This window comes from Mustela nigripes, chromosome X (assembly GCF_022355385.1).
Source record: "Mustela nigripes isolate SB6536 chromosome X, MUSNIG.SB6536, whole genome shotgun sequence".
Lineage (NCBI taxonomy): Eukaryota > Metazoa > Chordata > Mammalia > Carnivora > Mustelidae > Mustela > Mustela nigripes.
In genome coordinates, this window is record NC_081575.1 from 62,053,402 (window position 1) to 62,074,214 (window position 20,813).

The window sequence follows — 20,813 nt, forward strand, 5'->3', positions numbered from 1 at the left end:
CAATGGAGAAAAGCTGAAAGCTTTTCCGCTAAGGTCAGGAACACGGCAGGGTTGTCCATTATCACCACTGCTATTCAACATAGTACTAGAGGTCCTAGCCTCAGCAATCAGAGAACAAAAGGAAATTAAAGGCATTCAAATCGGCAAAGAAGAAGTCAAACTATCACAGTTTGTAGATGATATGATACTATATGTGGAAAACACAAAAGACTGCACTCCAAAACTGCTAGAACTCGTACAGAGATTCAGTAAAGTGTCAGGATATAAAATCAATGCACAGAAATCAGTTGCATTCCTCTACACCAAGAGCAAGACAGAAGAAAGAGAAATTAAGGAGTCCATCCCATTTTCAATTGCACCCAAAACCGTAAGACACCTAGGAATAAACCTAGCTAAAGAGGCAAAGAATCTATACTCAGAAAACCATAAAATCCTATTGAAAGAAATGGTGGAAGACACAAAGAAATTGAAATTTTGTTCCATGCTTCTGGATTGGAAGAGTAAATATTGTGAAAATATCTATGGAACCTGAAGCAATCTACACATTTAATGCAATTCCTATCAAAGTACCATCCATCTTTTTCAAAGAAATGGAACAAATAATTCTAAAATTTATATGGAACCAGAAAAGACCTCGAATAGCCAAAGGGATATTGAAAAAGAAAGCCAACGTTGGTGGCATCACAATTCCGGACTTCAGGCTCTATTACAAAGCTGTCATCATCAAGACAGCATGGTACTGGCACAAAAACAGACACATAGATCAATGGAACAGATTAGAGAGCCCAGAAATAGACCCTCAACTCTATGGTCAACTAATCTTCGACAAAGCAGGAAAGAATGTCCAATGGAAAAAAGACAGCCTCTTCAATAAATGGTGTTGGACAGCCATATGCAGAAAAATGAAATTAGACCATTTCCTCATACCGCATATGAAAATAGACTCAAAATGGATGAAGGACCTGAATGTGAGAAAGGAATCCATCAAAATCTTTGAGGAGAACACAGACAGCAGCCTCTTTGACCTCAGCTGCAGCAACATCTTCCTAGGAACATCATGAAAGACAAGGGTAGCAAGGGCAAAAATGAACTATTGGGATTTCATCAAGATCAAAAGCTTTTGCACAGCAAAGGAAACAGTTAATGAAACGAAAAGACAACTGACAGAATGGAAGAAGATATTTGCAAACAACATATCAGATAAAGGTCTAGTGTCCAAAATCTATAAAGAACTTAGCAAACTCAACACCCAAAGAACAAATAATCCAATCAAGAATTGGGCAGAAGACATGAACAGACATTTCTGCAAAGAAGACATCCAGATGTCCAACAGACACATGAAAAAGTGCTCCACATCACTCAGCATCAGGGAAATACAAATCAAAACCACAATGAGATATCACCTCACACCAGTCAGAATAGCTAAAATGAACAAGTCAGGAAATGACAGATGCTGGCGAGGATGTGGAGAAAGGGGAACCCTACTATACTGTTGGTGGAAATGCAAGCTGGTGCAACCACTCTGGAAAACAGCATGGAGGTTCCTCAAAATGTTGAAAATAGAACTACCCTATGACCCAGCAACTGCACTACTGGGTATTTACCCTAAAGATACAAACGTAGTGATCCAAAGGAGCACGTGCATCCGAATGTTTATAGCAGCAATGTCTACAGTAGCCAAACTATGGAAAGAACCTAGATTTCCATCAGCAGATGAATGGATAAAGAAGTGGTATATATACACAATGGAATACTATGCAGCCATCAAAAGAAATGAAATCTTGCCATTTGCAATGACGTGGATGGAACTAGAGGGTATCATACTTAGCGAAATAAATCAATTGGAGAAAGACAACTATCATATGCTCTCCCTTATATGAGGAAGTGGAGATACAGCATGGGGGGTTAAGGGGGTAGGAGAAGAATCAGTGAAACAAGATGGGATTGGGAGGGAGACAAACCATAAGTGACTCTTAATCTCACAAAAAAAACCGGAGGATGGGGGGGGGGAGGGGGGTGGGGAGAGGGGGTGGGGTTATGGACATTGGGGAGCGTTAGTGCTATGGTGAGTGTTGTGAAGTGTGTAAACCTGGCAATTCACAGGCCTGTACCCCTGGGAATAAAAATATATTTTTATATTCATTAAAATATATTTTATTAAATATAAAAATATATAAATATATTTAAATACATAAATTAAAATAAATTTAAAAATATAAATATATTTTATAATTATTACTTTTTATATGTTTATAAAAAGTAAAATATTTAAAATACAAAAGAAAGAAAAGCCTCTAGAACACACTCAGTTTAGGAGCATCAAATCAATGATTTATCACCAGTGAATTAAAAGAAAACTGTACACATTAATCAGTGTTGGGAGCCCAAGATGAGACAGACATTGTAGAGATACCCTCCAAAAAATTTAAAAATAAATAAATAAAAATACAGTTTTGTTCCTTATTTTTGTTTTGGATGACTTCTATTTATATCTCTTGCCTAATTGCTCTTGCTAAAACTTCTACTACAATGTTGAGTAGGACCAATAAAAAAAAGACATCCTTGTGCTTTTCCTGATCGTGAGAAAAACTTTGTTTTTCACCATTTTGTATGCTGTTTGTATGGATTTTTTATAGCTGCTCTTTATCACACTAAGGAGTTTCCATTTCCAAAACTCTGTTTTTGAGTTTAAAGTTTTAATCTTAAAATTAATTGTATTTTGTCAACTGCTTTTGCTTTATCTATTGAGATGATAGTATAGTTTGCCATTTATTCTATTAGTATGGTGAATTCCTTTGATTTTTATATGTTGAACCAACTTTGTATTCCATGTGGCTTAAATTAGATAATCATAATAAAATTGAAAAAATCCTAGAAACACTTAAACTATCTATCTGAAACGTATTTTATATGCACTTGGGAAAAAATTTTCTTCTCTTGATGGGTGGGGTGTCTTTAAGTCTAGCTGACTTATGGTATTGTTCAAGTCTATTCCCTTGTCTACCCTTTGTTGAGTTGTTCTACCCTTTGCTGAAAAGTATGGTATTGAAGTCTCCAACTAATACCATTGAATTATCTATTCCTCCCTTTAATTTTTCAGTTCTTGCTCCATGTGTTTCAGAGTTTCTTGTTTGATGCAATTATGTTCATAATTGTTATATAATCTTTATGGATTGATCTTTTTACCAATAAAAATGTCCTCTTTCCATATAGAATAGTTGTTTTTAGATTATATTTTGTCTGTTATTAGTATAACTACTACTATTCTCTTTTGGTTATGGTTTGTGCCATTATCTTAGTCTTTTCACACTAATATAACAAAATACCATAGATTGTGTGGCATAGAAGAAGCAAAAATTTATTGTTCAGAGTTCTGAAAACTAAGAGTTTAAGATCAGCATCACAGCATAGTCAGGGTCTGGTAAGGTCCTTTTTCCAGGTTGGAGTCTGTTCACTTCGCACTGTATTTTCACATGGTGGAAAGAGCACTAGTCTTTTGTAAAGGCACTAATTCCATTCATGAAAATGCTGCTATCATTATCTAATCAACTTCAAAAGGCCACCTCCTAAAACTATCACCTTGAAACTTAATATTTCAACATATAAATTTTGAGAGGACATAAACTTTGAAACTATAGCAATAATGATTTTTCCTTTTTCTTTTCAAAATCTTTGAGTCTTTGAATCTAAAGTTTGTAACTTGTAGACAGCACACATATGGATTTTTTTTTATTCATTCTGCCAATCTTTGCCCCCTTTTTTGGAATTTTAATTCATTTATTATTTAAATGCATTTATTTTCAAATTCCAGTGTAATAAATGTAGAGTGCTATATTAGTTTCAGGTGTGAAATATAGTGATGCAAAAATTCTATATATTCTTTGGTGTTCATCATGATAAGTGTACCCTTAATATCCTGCACCTATTTCATCCATCCTCCACCCACCTCCCCTATGGTAAAACTAGTTCATTCTCTATACTTAAAAGTGTCTTTTTGGCTGTCTATTTTTTCCTTTGTCATGCCATTTGTTTTGCTTCTTATATTCCATATATAATTGAAATCATGTGATATTGGTCTTTCTCTGATTTATTTTACTTAGCACTATACTCTCTAGATCCATTCATCATGTTGTTGTGAAAGGAAAGACTTCATTCTTTTTTGTGGCTGAGTATATATATATATATATATATATATATATATATATATATATATTACATCTTCCTTATCAATTCAGCTATCAGGAGACACATGGGTTGCCTCCCTCTTTTGACTACTTTAAATAATGCTGCAATTAACATAGGGATGTTTATATCTTTTAAATTTAGTGTTTTTATGTTCTTTGCACAGATACAAGTAGTAAAATTACTAGATCATATGGGAATTCTACCTTTAATCTTTGAGGAACCTCCACACTGTTTTCCAGAGTGGCTGTGGTGTTTGCATTCCCACCAAGAGTGCACAAGGTTTCCTTTTTTTCTACATCCTCATCACCACTTGTTGTGCCTCAAGTTTTTTACAGTAGGCATTCATGCCGGTGTGAAGAGATTTCTTATGGTTTTGCTTTGCTTTGCTTTGATTTGATTTAATTTGCACATTTTTCAACTAGATTGTGTTTGGGGCATTGAATTGTATAATTTTTTTTGTATAATTTGGATATAACCCTTATCAGATATATTATTTGAAATATCTTCCCCCATTCAGTAAGATGTCTTTCAGTTTTGTTGATTGTTTCCTTTACTGTGGAGAAGGTTTTGCTTTGGTTTCCCTTACTTTAGGACACATATCTAGAAAAAAGTTGCTATTACTAATGTCACTCAAATTACTGCCATTACTTTCTTCTAGGATTTCTCTGGCTTCAGATCTCACGATTAGGTCTTTAATCATTTTGAGTATACTTTTGTATATAGTATACAAAGTAGTCCAGTTTCATTCTTTCTCATGTGACTGCCCAGTTTTTCACATATGAATTAAAGAGATTGTCTTTTTCTTATTGCATATCCTTGCCACTTTTGTCATAGATTAACTGACCAATAAATTCATGGATTTATTTCTGGGATCTTTATTCTGTTCCATTGATATACATTTCTGTAATTGTACCAGTACCATATTGTTTTGATTACTACAGATTTGTACTTAATCTTGAAATCTGATACTGAAATACCTCCAGTTGTGTTCTTCTATTTCAAGATTGCTTTGACATTTTGAGTTATTCTCTGGTTCCATACAAAGTTTAAGATTGTTTGTTCTGGTTTTGGGAAGAATGCTGTGAGAATTTTGATAGGGATTACATTATATTGGTAGATTGTTTGGGCTAGTATGGGTATTTTAGCAATATTTGTTCTTGCAGTCTATGAGCAGGAAACATCTTTCCACTTGTTTGTGTCATGGTCAGTTTCCTTCATCAGTGTTTTATAATTTTTACAGTACAGGTCTTTTACTTCCTTGATGAAGTTTATTCCTAGGTCTTTTACTATTTTGTGCAATTTTAAATGGGGTTATTTTCCTTTTTTCATTATGTTCAATTAGCCAACATATAGTACATCATTAGTTTCTGATGTAGTATTCAATGATTCATTAGTTGCATATAATACCGAGTGCTCATCGCATCACGTGCCCTCCTTAATACCCATCACCCAGTTATCCCATCACCCCATCCTTAAACTCCCTCTCTTCTGTAACCCTGTTTGTTTTCCAGAGTGTTTTCTTAACTCGCTTTCTGCTGCTTCACTATTGGTGTGTAGAAATGCAATAGATTTCTGTACATCGATTTTGTATGATGTGACTTTACTGAATTCATTTATCAGTTCTAGTACTTTTTTGATGCGGTGTTTAGGGTTTTATGTATATAGGATCATGTCATCTTCTATAGAACATTTTATTTCTTCCTTACCAATTCAGATGCATTTTATGCATTTTTGTTGTCTAATTGCTGTGGCAAGAACCTCCAGTACTATCTTCAATATAAGCAGTCAGAGTGTACATCTTTATCTTGTTCATGATCTTACAAGTAAACCTCTTAGTTTTTTCCCCATTAAGTATGATAGTCACTGTGGGTTTTTCATATATGGCCTTTATTATATTGATATATGTTCCTTCTAAGCATAATTTTCTGGAAGGCTTTTATCATGAACTAATGTTGTATTTTGTCAAATGCTTTCTCTGTGTCTAATGAAAGGATCATATAGTTATTATCCTTTCTCTTATTGATGTGATGTATCATGTTGATTGATTGATTTGTAAATATTGAACCAAACCTTGCAACCCAGAAATAAATCCTACTCGATCATCGTGAATGATTTTTTAAAATATATTTTGGAATTCTGTTAGCTTGTAATTTATAGAGGATTATTACATCTGTGTTTATCAGGGATATTTCCCTGTAGTTCTCTTATTAATTAATTAATTAATTTATTTATTTATTTTACGATTTTATTTATTTATTTGAGAGAGAACATGAGCAGGGTGAGAGGTAGAGAGAGAAGCAGACTCCCTGCTGAGCAGGGAGCCTGATGCAGGGCTCAATTCACAGGCTCCGAGGTCATAACCTGAGCCAAAGTCAGACACTTAACTGACTGAGCCACCCTGGCAACCCTATAGTTCTCTTTCTTAGTGGTGTCTTTATCTGGTTTTGGTATCAGGATAATGCCGGTCTTATAAAATGAATCTGGATGTTTTACTTCCTTTTTATATTTTGGAATAGTTTGTTAGAATAGGTATTATCTCTTCTTTAAATGTTTGGTACAATTCATCTGTAAAACAAGAATCTGGTCCTTGACTTTGTTGGGAGATTTCTATTACTGATTTGATTTAATTGCTGGTTATCAATCTGTTCAAATTTTGTATTGCCTTTTGACTCAGTTTTGGGTGATTATATGTTTCTAGGAATTTTGTTTATTCTAGGTAGTCCCATTTGTTGGCATATAATTTTTCATAATATTGTCTTATAATCCTTTGTATTTGGTGATGTTGATTGTTATTTCCCCTCTTTCATTTCTGATTTTTGAGTCTCCTCCCTTTCTCCTTTAATGAGTCTGGCTGAAGTTTCTTTTTTTACATTTTTTAAATCTATTTAAATAAACTGCTTCTAGTTTTGTTGATGTGTTCTGTTTTTTGTGGTTTTTTTGGGGGGGGATGTTTGTTTTGGTTTGGTTTTAGTTTTTTATTTTGTTTATGCGCTAATCATTCTTATTTCCTTCTTTTACTGGTTTGGGGGACTTTTGTTCTTTTTTTGGCTTCTCTAGATGTAAGGTTAGGTTGTTTATTTGAGGTTTTTCTTGCTTCTTGAAGTAGGCCCATATTGTCATCAATTTCCCTCTCAGAACAGCTTTTGTGCATCCCAAAGATTTTGGAATTTTGTATTTTCATTTCCTTCTTGTATTTATACTCAAGCATTTTTTAAATTTCCTTTTTGATTTCTTGGTTAACCCATTCATTGTTTAGTTGCATGTTGTTTAACATCCATGTATATGTGCTCTTTCCAGATTTTTTATTGTGGTTGATTTCTAGTTTGATAACATGGTCAGAAAAGATATGTGATATGATTTTTTAGTCTTTTAGAATTTGTTGAGATTTGTTTTGTACCCTAATATGTGATCTCTTCTGAAGAATGTTTCATGGGCCCTTGAAAGAATGTGTGTTCTATTGTTTTAGGATGGGATGTTCTGAATATATCTGTTATGTCCATCTGGTCCAATATGTCATTCAAAACCACTGTTTCCTTATTAGATTTCTGTTGGAATGATCTATCCATTTATGTAAGTGAGGTGTTGAAGTTTCCTGTTACTTTTGTATTACTGTTGATTACTTCCTTTATGCTTGTTAATAGCTGCTTTATATATTTGGGTGCTACCATTTGGGTGAATAAATATTTAAAATTATTATATTTTCATTTTCAATTGTTCCCTTTATGATGTAGAGTGTCCTTTTTTGTCTCTTGTTACAGTCCTTGTTTTAAACTCTCTTTTGTCTGAAATGGGTTCTGCTACCCCAGCTTTCTTGTCATTTCCACTTGCATGATTAATGTTTTCCAGACCTTCACTTTCAATCCACATGTATCTAGATATGAAATGAGTCTCTTATATGCAGCATATTAATGGTCTTCTTTTTTTATCAATTCTATCACCCCATGTCTTTTTGATTAGAGTATTTAGTTCATTTACATTCATAATGATTATTGCCACTTTACCACTTGTTTTATGGTTGTTTTGTAGTTCTTCTCTGTTTCATTTTTCAATTACTCTGTTCTCTTGTGAATTGCTGTCTTTCTTTTTATTTACTTATTTATTTATTTATTTGACAGACAGAGATCTCAAGTAGGCGGAGAGGCAGCCAGAGAGAGAGAGAGGAAAGAAGGCTCCCTGCTGAGAAGACAGCCTGATGCAGGGCTCGATCTCAGTACCCTGGGATCATGACCTGAGTCAAAGGCAGAGGCTTTAACCCACTGAGCCACCCAGGCACTCCAGATTGCTGCCTTTCTTTAGTGATACACTTGTATTCCTTTCTCTTGATATCTTGTATATCTATTAGTGGAATGTGATTTGTGTTTACCATTTATCTTATGTATAACATCTTAGGTCTATAACAGTCTATATTAAGTAGAAGTTTACTTAAGATTGAACCCATCCTGAAAGCAGTAATATTTACTCCTCCCCTGTATCACCATGCTTTAGTTAAGTAGTATCATACTTTATATCCTTTTATTTTGTATATTGCCTGAGTTTTATAGATATGCATAATTTTACAGCTTTTGTATTTCTTACTTTTCTTACTCTAGCTTATGGTCTTTCCTTTCCACTCAACAAATTCCCTTTAACTTTTCTTTTAAGGTGGATTTATTGGTGATAAATTCTTTTAACTTTCGTTTTTCTGGGAAACTCTATATATACTTCTATTCTGAATGATCACTTTGATGGATAGAGTATTCTGTGTTGCAGATTGTTTTTCCTATCAGCACATGGAATATATCATGCCACTGTTTTGTCCTATAAAATTTCTGCTAAAAAAATTAGCTGATAGCCTTCTAGTGTTTCTCTAGTGTGTCTGTTATCTTTTCATTTGCTGCTCTTTAAAATTTTTCTTTATTATTACTTCTTGCCCTTTTAATTACTACATGTCATTGTTTCAACCTCTTTGGGTTCCTTTTGTGGGAGACTCTCTGGGCCTCTTGGATCTGGATTTCTTCTTTCCCTAGATTAGGAATTGTTCCACTATTATTTCTTCAAATATATTTCTTGTTCCCCCTTTGTCTTTCTTTTCCTTCTGGGATCCCTATAATGTGAAATTGTTATGCCTGATGGAGTCGTTGAGTTCTCTATTTTCCTTTTTTATTATATTTTTCCTTTCTTCTGTTCAACTTGATTGCTTTCCCTTACTCCATCTGCCAGGTGGCTGATTAGTTCTTCTGTTTCCTCTAGTCTACTGTTTATTCCCTCTAATGTATTTTTAATGTCAGTTATTGAGTTCTTCATCTTTGATACATTCTTTTTTAATGATTTCTATCTCCTTGTTGAAGGTTTCACTGAGATCCTTCTCTTTTTTCTTAAGTATAGTATCTTTATCACCATTACTTTAAATTCTCTATCAGGCATATCGCTTATCTTTATTTCATTTAGCTCTCCTGTTGTGATTTTCTCTAACACTCTGTATCCATTTCTATGTGTTAGGAAAATCAGTATGTCTCCTGCTCTTGAAAATAGTGGTCTTATGAAGGACAGGTCCTGTATTGTCTTTCAGCACAATATTCTGTGTTCACCAGAACTTGGCACTTGAGGGATATCTCCCATGTGCATTGCATGCACAATACTGTTACAGTTGAGGTGTGTATTCAGTCATCTTCAATGGTTTCCTTTGCCTGTTGTGGGCAGGATTTGGTCCCTTTGTTTTTAATGAGCCAGCCTGGGACTGCTTTGGACTTGAGTTGCATCAGATCAGGTGTTTTCCAGAACTGCATACCACTGTCCTGCAGTGTGCTTTCCCTGTGTTTTTCCCCGAAAGGCTTCCACTCATAAGAGGGGTTTGCAGCCAGACCAGATGTCTGCCCCAGCCCACTGCTAGGGCTGATATCAAACTCATATGTGTGTGGCTATCTCCTCTTCTCCCCAGGGCAGGAGTTGCTTTGGAGTGTTGGTCACAGTTGGCTTTGCTTGCACCATGCAGTGTTTGTGAAATGCTTTGGAGAACTCTTTCAAAGGATGGTTTCATGGGGATAGATCTGCAGGAGAACATGGGAGTGAGGCACACTGTTAGCTAACTAGGTGGAAGTGTTTGTGCTAGTCCCTGCAGGTGTCTGGGTGTCTCTGTTGGGGGCACAAATGGTGCCTGCCAACTCTTTTGTTCCTAGGGAATTCTCCTAAGGATCGAAGCCCCTCCAACATATGTTCTGAGATCAGAATATAAATCTCCTTCCCATATACCTGAGGCATTTTCAAACTGCTGCTTTTATGCTGTATCTCAGAGGATTTTTTGTTATGCTTACTTTTAAGGAGGAGGACACAGTTTCCTATTGCTCTCCAGCTCTCCCAGGGCTGAGCCTGCTGATATTTAAAGTTCCAGGTGTTAAGCCTCATTGATTGAAAGATCTCATGAAGTTAACCTTCTTTTATTTTCAAAGTCAAATGTTATAGGGAATTATCATCCCAGTGCTTGCAGATCCATCATGACTAGGGTGCCCAGGTTGGAGTCTGCTCCTCTCTTTATTCTGTACTTGTGGTATCCCTCCCTTCCATGGATACTCTCATTTTGGTTCCTGACTGTATCTCTGTCCTTTCTACTGTTTTTGATGTGTCCTCTTCTCTAAATTACTTGTGGAGAGTCTGTTCTGCCTGTCTCTGGGTCATTTTCTGGATGATTTACATTGTTGTGGGTGATTCTTTATGTGTATCTATGGACTAAGGTATGCTTAGGATCTTCTTATTCCACCATTTTACCCAGAAGTCTAATAAATTCACTTTTAATTTAATGAGTGATAATGTAGAATTTTCTTTTGTCAATTTGATGTTTTTATAGGTTTGATGTATTTTTTGTTGAACTAGTCATCCATTACTGCTCCCTTTTTTGTTTCATAGATATTTTCCAAGCTACCATTTTGAATCCTTTTTTTATTTCTCTACTATATACTTGTTACATTTATAATATACTTTCCCTAAGAATTACAATTAACACGTAAACTGATAACTACCTAGTTTATATCAATACCAACCAACTTGGTTTCAATAGTATACAAAAATTTTGTTTCTCTATTCCCCCACTTTTCTATTCCCCCAACTGTAATGTTAGTATTGTCACAAATTACATTTTTACACACTGTGTTCTATCAACATTGAGTAACAGTTTTTATTTTATGCAATTATTTTAAAATAATTTAGGAAACATAGTGGAAAAAATTTAAACAGACTTATATTTACCTGTGTAGGTACTTTTACTAGTATTTTTTGTTTGTGTGAATTTGAGTTATTGTTTGGTGTCCTTTTACTTAGGCTAAGGACTCCCTTCAGCATTTTTTGTAGAGCAGTTCTACTAGTGACAAAATTTATCAGTTTTTGTTAACCTGGAAATGTCCATTTCTCCTTCATTTTTTGAAGGATAGTTTTGTCAGATATAGAATTTTTTCAGTTCAGGGATGCCTGGGTGGCTGAGACAGTTAAGTGTCTGACTTTTGTAATTGAGGTCCATGTCAGACCCTGCACTCAGTGCAGAGTCTGCTTGTCCCTCTCTCTCCCCTTCTGCTCCTTCCCCCAGTCATACTCATTCACAAATAAATAAAATCTTCAAAATAAAAGTAATTTCAGCTCATAGTTTTTGTTATATTTTCTTTCAGTTCTTAATATGTTATCCCAATACTTTTGGATCTCCATGATTTCTTTTTTTTTTAAATATAATTTTTTATTTTTTATAAACATATATTTTTATCCCCAGGGGTACAGGTCTGTGAATCACCAGGTTTACACACTTCACAGCCTCCATGATTTCTGATGTTACTTGCATTGAGAATTACTGATAATCATATTGAGAATTATATGTACATAACAAGTTGCTTCTCTCTTGCTGTGGTAAAAAAAACTGTGGCCATCTTTTGTTTTTCACCAAATAACCCCATGGAAAAATCTCCTAGCATTAAGCAAACTCCTAGTCAGGCCAAATAAAGACAAACTATATAAGTGGCAATTCCAGGGAAACACCAGTCAAATGATGGTTCACTTGGAATGACACTACAGGATCTCCAAACCTAATCTGTTTCCTAAAGTAGCTGCCAAGGTGCTTGTTTTCACCCCAACTGCAGGTAGTAGTGTCTCAAGGCTACTGAGGAGACTGGAAAAGAAGATGGGAGTAGTGTAAATTAAAATTCTACAGAATTCTCTGTTATTATCAAGATTTATTGGGGCACCTGTGTGGCTAGGTGGGTTAAGCCTCTGCCTTCAGCTCAGGTCATGATCTTAGGACCCTGGGATCAAACCCCACACTGGGCTCTCTGCTCAGCAGGGAGCCTTTTTCCCTCTCTCACTCTGCCTGCATCTCTGCCTACTTGTGATTTCTCTTGCTCTGTCAAATAAATAAATAAATAAATATTATTATTTTATTTACAGAGTACTCTAGGTTTCTGGAAAAAATTAATTTCCATAGATCTAAAAATACTAATTCTGACATATTTTGTCTTTCATCTCATTGCTTTATGGAGGAGAAAAATTTTGGAAGTTCTTATACCACCATTCCTCCTGATATCACTAAATTAAAATCTATTTTATAATGCTCAATTTATAGTCTCACAATCTGGATCATCTCTGATTCTTGTTCTGTGGATTTGTCTCTTAATAATGGGTTTGTTTGTTTGATTGTTTTTGCTTCTTCCTCTGTATTATAGTTTTTAGTAGACTTCTGGTTAAAAGGTATATGAGAATAGTAGAGATTGAAGTAAATATCATTTGCACAAAGAAATGGGCCCACTTCTTTAGGTCATTGCATTTAGAGTTTGAGACAATCAAGTCAGTAGTTAATCTGTATTTGGGTTTTGTGACTACTGCCATTGTCTTCAGTGCACCATAGGTTTCAAATTACTCCAACCATGGGCTGTCATAACTTTGTGCTTAGTATCTATCTGTGGCTCAAGAAGGTTTTTCTTGTTGTTCCTGTTCTCTTTCCAGCTTTTGTTACTACCTGCATGCCTATGCTATGGAGGGAGTCTTTCTCCATGGTCTTGATCCTCTCCAAGCAGCAGACTTTTGGTGCTTGTTATTTGGAACTCTGTTCTTGGTGGACTCGATAGGGGTTACTTATTCTCCTGACCTAGTCTAAGTCTTGGACGGGGGTTGTGTTCTTGAATTTCAGGGTAAGGATTTCTCAGAATCCCAGTTTCTCTTCCCATGATCGTCTATTATGCCTTGTATTGGTGGTAGGCATTTGGTAGAAAAGAATTTTCTTAATATTCACATGATAGCAGTGGTAGAGTATCCTGAGATTGAGATGTTTTCCTGTCTTACCTCCAGGCTCAAGATGGCTTTTGATTCTACCCTTCCTAGCATGGTGGATCTTTGCTTAATTCCTGGGGGTGGGAAAAAGATTTCCAGTTACTCTTTCAGAATTCAATGTTTTTTTTTTTTTCTTCTATACCCCCTCAAGCCGCTTAAGGTTTATACTTTGTATAGAAGGGTCAAAAGAAAGTGATTTTTTTGTTGTTATTACTAGTGACTGTCAATCACCTTCTTTACCTCTTTCTCTTTCTCTCCTCTTTCCCAGTCCTGAAACTTTTTCATGATTATTTTATGAATACCCCCAGGGAAAAGTTTGTGAGATATTTTAGACTTGCTTTGCATCAGGGGGCTCCAATTTATTCTAAACTGATACACAAACTCATATGAGGCCTTTAGGCATTAAAATTTTAACTGATCAATTCTTTCCCACTTTTATGATACTTACCTTTTTTTTCCTCTTTATGCTTTGTTAAAGATGGAACAATTCATGTTTCTCATCTCTCCTTGAAGGGGCTTGAAATCATTTGGCATTCAGGTCCTTTTTAATTTTTTTTTAGTTTTTTAAATTTTTATTTAAATTCCTATTACTTAACATACATTGTAATATTAGTTTCACTGTGCAGAGTATAGTGATTCAACAATTCCATACTCACCGGTGTTCATCACAAGTACACTCCTTAATCCCCATTAAGGATGATTAAGGAATCATCCCCCCACTCATCTTGCATCTGGTAACTATCAGTTTGTTCTCTATAGTTAAGAGTCTGTTTCTTGGTTTGGCCTTCTTTCTATACCCCTCCCCCCCCAACTTTGCTCGTTTGTTGACTTGTAACCTCAGCTCTTTGATAGGTTAGAAAAATTGATTTGGAAATTCCAGTTCAAGAAGGTGATGTAAAAAAATCCTGAATTCATTTCTTCCCATAGACATACTTCATCTACAGCTATAGACAGTACAACTTCTTCTTTAAAAAATGAAATTACTTGAATGATTCCTACACAGTTGGTGAATGAGAATGAGGAAAAAAACACCTAAACAAGTAGGAGAAGTTGAGACACAATCTGATTATTAACCCCACCCACAGAGTGGTGACCAAAAATTGGTAGTAAACTCAAATCCTCAAGCTTCTCTCTGAGGGGCTAAAAGTTTGAATTCCACATCTGGCACTCCAACTTTTAAGTTGTACACCTGAAAGGTGAGCCTACAAAAATATATCTATCTTTAAAAGTCAGTGGGTTTTGCTTCCAGAAGACTCATAAGGCTGAGAAATAATTTTTAAAGGGCCAATGCTTTGTGGATCCATCCACCCCAGGGTTCAATGCAGAGGCAGCTGACTGAACAGCTCCAAACTTTCTAAGAAAGACATTAATTTACCTATTTTAAAACATTTTCTATGAGGCAGAAATATAACTTAACACACATCTAGGGGTATATTATAATATTCTGCAAGAACAGAGGCCAGCAACTACCATATTTGCACTCTTCCTCTTCCTTATTCCAGGTCATTAGTATCCTCTGGAGATTAGATTGTATAATGGTCAGGAACCCCAATTATTGTGGCTGACAAGCAGAGGACACCTCTAGATCACCTGGCTCTAGGGGCCATTGGGTTTATGTTTGCAGTTTCCATAAGACTGTAACAGAGAAAAAGTTATTTAACCAACTGCTACTCACAGCATACAGATACAGCAGAGAGATGACAGATTAAAGCATCCAGTCATTATGTGAAAGAAGCTTATAGTAACAGGAAAAGAAATGAAAATATAAATCTCGCTGGCAGAGGTAAATATATAGTAAAATTCAGAAAATATACTGTCAAAAAGGTGATGAGATAATAATTTATAAAGCTATATGAAGGCAAAAGGATGAAGTAGTAAAAATAACAGTAAATGCAGTAATTTCTTAAGGGATACCAAAGATAAGAAGATTTAAATGACAACATCAAAAACATAAATTATAGTGGAGAGTAAAAATGTAGAGTTTTGTAATATAATCAAACTCAAATTATCAACTTAAATTAGATTGACATGTATCTCTTTTTTTATTTAGCCTAATGGTAAATACACACAAATAGAAACATAAAAAGAGAAACAAATTTTAGCATACAACTTCAGAAAATCATCAAATCACAAAGAGACCATAAAAGAGAAGAAAGAGAAAGAGAACAAGAAAGAAACAAAGGAATTATAAAACATCCAGAAAAAATGAAAAAAAAATAATACAAACATACATAGCAATAATTATGATAAACATAAATGGACTATGTTCTCTGACCAAAATATATTGAGTGCTGAATGGATTAAAAACAAGATCTATATACTATCTATATACTATCTAGAAATGACTCACTTCAGATGTAAGGACTCATACAGAGTCAAGTAGAAGAGATGGAAAAAAGATATTCTATGCAAATGGAAGCCAAAAGAAAACTAGGGTAACTATACTTATATCAGAAAAAATGGACTTTAAGAAAAAGGTTGTTATGAGGCAAAATCATTACATAATGATAAAGGGGTTGATACAACAAGGATATATAACCTTTGTAAATTTTATGCAATCAACATAGAAGTACATATACACACAAATCAAATATTAACAGAAGTAAAGGGAGAAATAGACAGCAATACAATAATAACAGGGAACTTAAATGCTACACTTTCATCAATAGATGTATCATACAGATAAAATCAATAGGGAAACATTGACCATAAATCACATTAGAGAAGATGGACTCAATAAAATATAGAGAACATGTCATTCAAAAGCAAGTATATAGACATTCTTTTAATGTGCATATGGAACATTGTTCAGAATAGATCGTATTTTAGTATTATTAAAGTCAAGAATATTGATATTATATCAAGCATCATGTGTGACCACAATTATGTGAAATAAAAAGTCAGTTACATGAAGAAAACTGAAAACTGCACAAATGAGTGGAAATTAAACAACATGATACTGAACAACCAATAGGTCAAGGAAGAAATTTTTAAAAAAAGAAAATATTTTTAAATATCTTGATGCAAATGAAAATGGAAATACAGCATATGAAAACTGGGATACAGCAAAAGCAGCTCTAACAAGGAAGTTCAGAGCATTAAATGCCTATATAAAGAAATAGAAAACATCCTAAATAAACTATCTTCACACCTTACAGAACTTGAAAAAGAAGAATAAATAAACCCAAATTTGGTAGGGAAAATAGGCAAGAGCAGAAATAAATGAAATGGAACTATAAAAACAATAGATTGATAGAAGAAACTAACAGCTGACATTTTGAAAATATAAAATTGGCAAACTTTACCTAAACTCATCAAGAAAAACAGTTCACGGAATGCAAATGAAATCAGAAATAAAACAGGAAGGAACTTGGAAAGATGGCAGAGTAGGAGGACCCTGAGGTCACTCTGTCCCACATTTACAACTTGATAGCATACACATCCAAGTGGAAAAGTTAAAGAGTGATCCAAAGACAGACAGAATGAACTACACAATTCAATAAAAGGAAGAAGCTGTATCTGAAAGTTTAGGAAGGTCAGAAACACGGGAGGCTGCCTGCAGCAGGGAAGGATATGAGTGCATATAAATGGCAGAGAATGGGCCCTCACACCAGTGAGCTCACACAGAAAAGACTAATTCCACAGTGTTTGGCTTTAAACACCAGAAAGACTAATTTCCATGAACTTGTAAAATCCATGGGACTTGGAGCCTTGAGCTTTAAAAGTTAGCTGACTCAGCACTGGGCAAGACAGAAGGGTTAATGATAGCTAGGTCACCACCCTTAGAGAGACAGCAGTCTGTATGTTAGGGCAACATAAAAATGGCAGTTTATAGAACACAGGAGTGAATAGGAGATGGATCTGTTCATACTGATTTCAGAGTGTGTTGGTAGACTTCTCTGAAAACGAGGGAGTCAGCAGGTGCCATTTTCCTCCCCCACCCCCTAGCATAAACACAGAAACACCTAAGGGAAGCAAGGCCCCACAGACACTTGCTACCTAACCTTCTAGCAGTGGATGCCACCCACAAATACTTTCCACTCTTCACCCACTCCAAGCCTACTAACCTAGGCCCTGGGCTCAGAGCTAAAGTCCAGCCACCACATGAACAACATTTGTTGAGTGCCACATATATGCACAACCATGTTCCCCCACCCACCATCTTGACCCACACCCAGCTTCATGCTCCCAGTTGCCCCAACACACAGCCCCAATATGCCACAGGACTTTGGGGAATCCAGAAAAGGACTAGTGGCTTGGAGCAAATTTGTTAACACCACTGTCCCATTCCCAAGTCTCCCAGCAGGCATGTACCCTCAGAGCAGGACTGTCTGTGTCCCATTAACACCACAGAGTGTAAGCACAGCCAACAAAAGGCAGAGAGTCAGTGCACACAACAGCACTGACAGTAAAATGACATAGATACAACAACAGGGCATAAGCAAGGTGCATAGGATACTTTCCTGAAATGCCAGGTTCTGGTGAACAGTGCACTTCAGGGGATGACAGGAACTCCTCTTCATAAAGTCACTAATTTCAAGAAAATAACACAGAGCTGACTTTCTTAAGACAGAGAGACAGATGAAAGGAGGGGACACAGAAATTTATCCCAAATGAGGAACAGAAAAATACCACAAAAAGAGATATAAGTGAAACAGATATAAATAACATGCCTGATAAAGAGTTTAATGCAATGATAAGAAGGTTACTCAGTAGATTTAAGAAGAGTGGAAGACATGAGTGAGATCCTCAACACAGAAATAATGAATAACATACCAAAGATAAAGGGCTCGATAAACAAAACAAGAAACATGTTTGCTGTAATGCACAGCAGGATGGAAGAAGAAAAGGAACAAATTGTGACTTAAAGACAGACTAAAGGAAAGTAATAAAGTTGAACAAGAGAAAAAAAGAATATCACAAAACAAGAAAAGAAATTGGGAACTCAGTAACCCCAATCATGTAATAACATTCTTATTATTGGAATCCCTGGATAAAAGGAGAGAGGAAAGGGGACAGAAAATTTATCTGAAGAAACAACACCTAAAAACTTCCTTAATCTGGGAAAGATCACAGATATCCAGACCTAGGAGGCACGAAGAATTCCCATCAAAATCAACCAAGCAGATCTACATCAAGACATATTTTAATTTCATTGACAAGAGATATAAAGAAAAAATCTTAAAAACAACAAGATAAAAGATGTCAGTAGCTTACAAGGGAAAACACAAGGCTAGCAGGATATTTTTGACCATAAATGTTGCAAGATGGAAGGGAATAACATTATATATTCAAAGTGCTGAATTAGAAAAATCTACAGCCTAAGATACCTTATCCAGCAAGGCTATCATTTAGAATACAAGGGGAGATGAAGAGTTTCCCAGACAAAGAGAAAATGAAGGTGTTAAGACCAGTAAACCAGCTCTGCAAGAAATGCTAGAAATGACACTTTGAATGGAAAAGAAAGAACAAAAGTGACAGTATGGAGTTAGAAAACTCAAAAGCAGTAAAAATGAATATTTCTGTAAAAAACTCACAAAAAAGGTTATGAAATATAAAAACTTGCACCTAAAATGTGGGGAGGAGAGGAGAAAATAAGGGGTTCACTTAAATGGCCATCAACTTAATATACAGTGCTATATTCAGGAGAGGTTATATACAAACTTAATGGTAAATTTATATCAAGTTCCACTAATAATTGTACATAAATAAAGAGAAAGGAATCCAAATACCACTGAACAAAATCAACAAATCATGAAAGAAAGACAGACAGAAAATGATCAAAGGAAATCTTCACAAACAATAGCAATAAAAAACCCCAAGTAATAAAATGGCAATAAATAACATCTATTAATAATTACCTTGAATGTAAATGGACTAAACACTAAAGTAAAAAGATATAGCTGACTGAAAATATAACAAAAACAAGACCCATCTGTACACTGCCAAACAGGGACTCATTTTAGACCTAAAGACACCTATAAATGAAAAGTGAGAGTATGGAGAAACATCTATCATGCAAATGGATGTGAAAAGAAAGAAGGACCAGAAATTCTTATCTAGAAAGTAACAAAATGTTAAAGAAACACTGCAGCAAGAGACAAAAAATAAGACATTATGTAATCATAAAGGGAAAATCCAGCAATAGATAAAATATTTGTAAGTACTTACAAACCCGATATAGAAGCACACGAATACATAAAACAATAACAAATATAAAGTAACTGATCTATAGTCATAAATTAATTGTAAGATACTTTAACACCACATTAACTTAAATGGACTGATCGTTTAAACATGAAATAAACAAGGACACAATGACTATGAATGACACACTTGAATAAAAGGACTTAACAGATATACTTAGAACATTCCATCCTAATACAGAATATACATTCTGTTCAACTACACACAGAACACTGTCCACAATATATCACATATTAGCTTACAAAACAAACCACAATATATTCAAGAATATTGAAATCATACCATGCCTACTTTCTGACCAGAACCATATGAAACCAGAAATCAATCACAAGAAAAAAATCAGGAAAGACTGTAAACACATGGAGATTAAATAGCATGCTACTAAACAGTGAATGGGTCAAAGAGGAAATAAAAGAGGAAACAAAAGAGTACATTAAAACAAATGAAAATGAAAACACAATGGTCTAAAACCTTTAAGAGGCAGCAAAAGTGCTTTTAAAAGGGGAGTTTATAGAAATACAGGCCTATCTCAAAAAATATGAAAACTCTCAAATATAAAACCCAACAATGCACATAAAGAAGCTAGACAAAGAACAAAAAACATAACAAAACCAACAGAAGGAAACAAATAATAAATATCAGAGCAAGAAAAAAGGATGTAGAAACTAAAAACAATAGAACAGATCAACGAAACCAGGAGCTCTTTCCTTGAAAAAAATCAATAAAATCAATAAATCTCTAAGCATATGTATCAAGTAAAACAGAAAGGATTCAAATTAAAAACAAATGAGAAAGGAGAAATAACAACCAACATAACAGATATGTGAACAATAAGAGAATATTATCAAATATTATATGCCAACAAATTAGACAACCTACAATAAATGGATGAATTCCTAGAAACATAGAAACTCCCAAAACTTAAACAGGAAGAGATAAAAATTTCAACAGACCAATAACCAACAATGGAATTGAGTCACTAATCAAAAAACTGCTCACAGTATTCTACCAAACATTCAAAGAAGAAATAATACCTATTCTCCTGAAGCTGTTTCAAAAAATAGAAGGAAAACTTCCAGACTTTCTCTATGAAGCCAGCATTACCCTGATCCCCAAGCCAGCCAAAGACCCCAATGAAAAAGGAG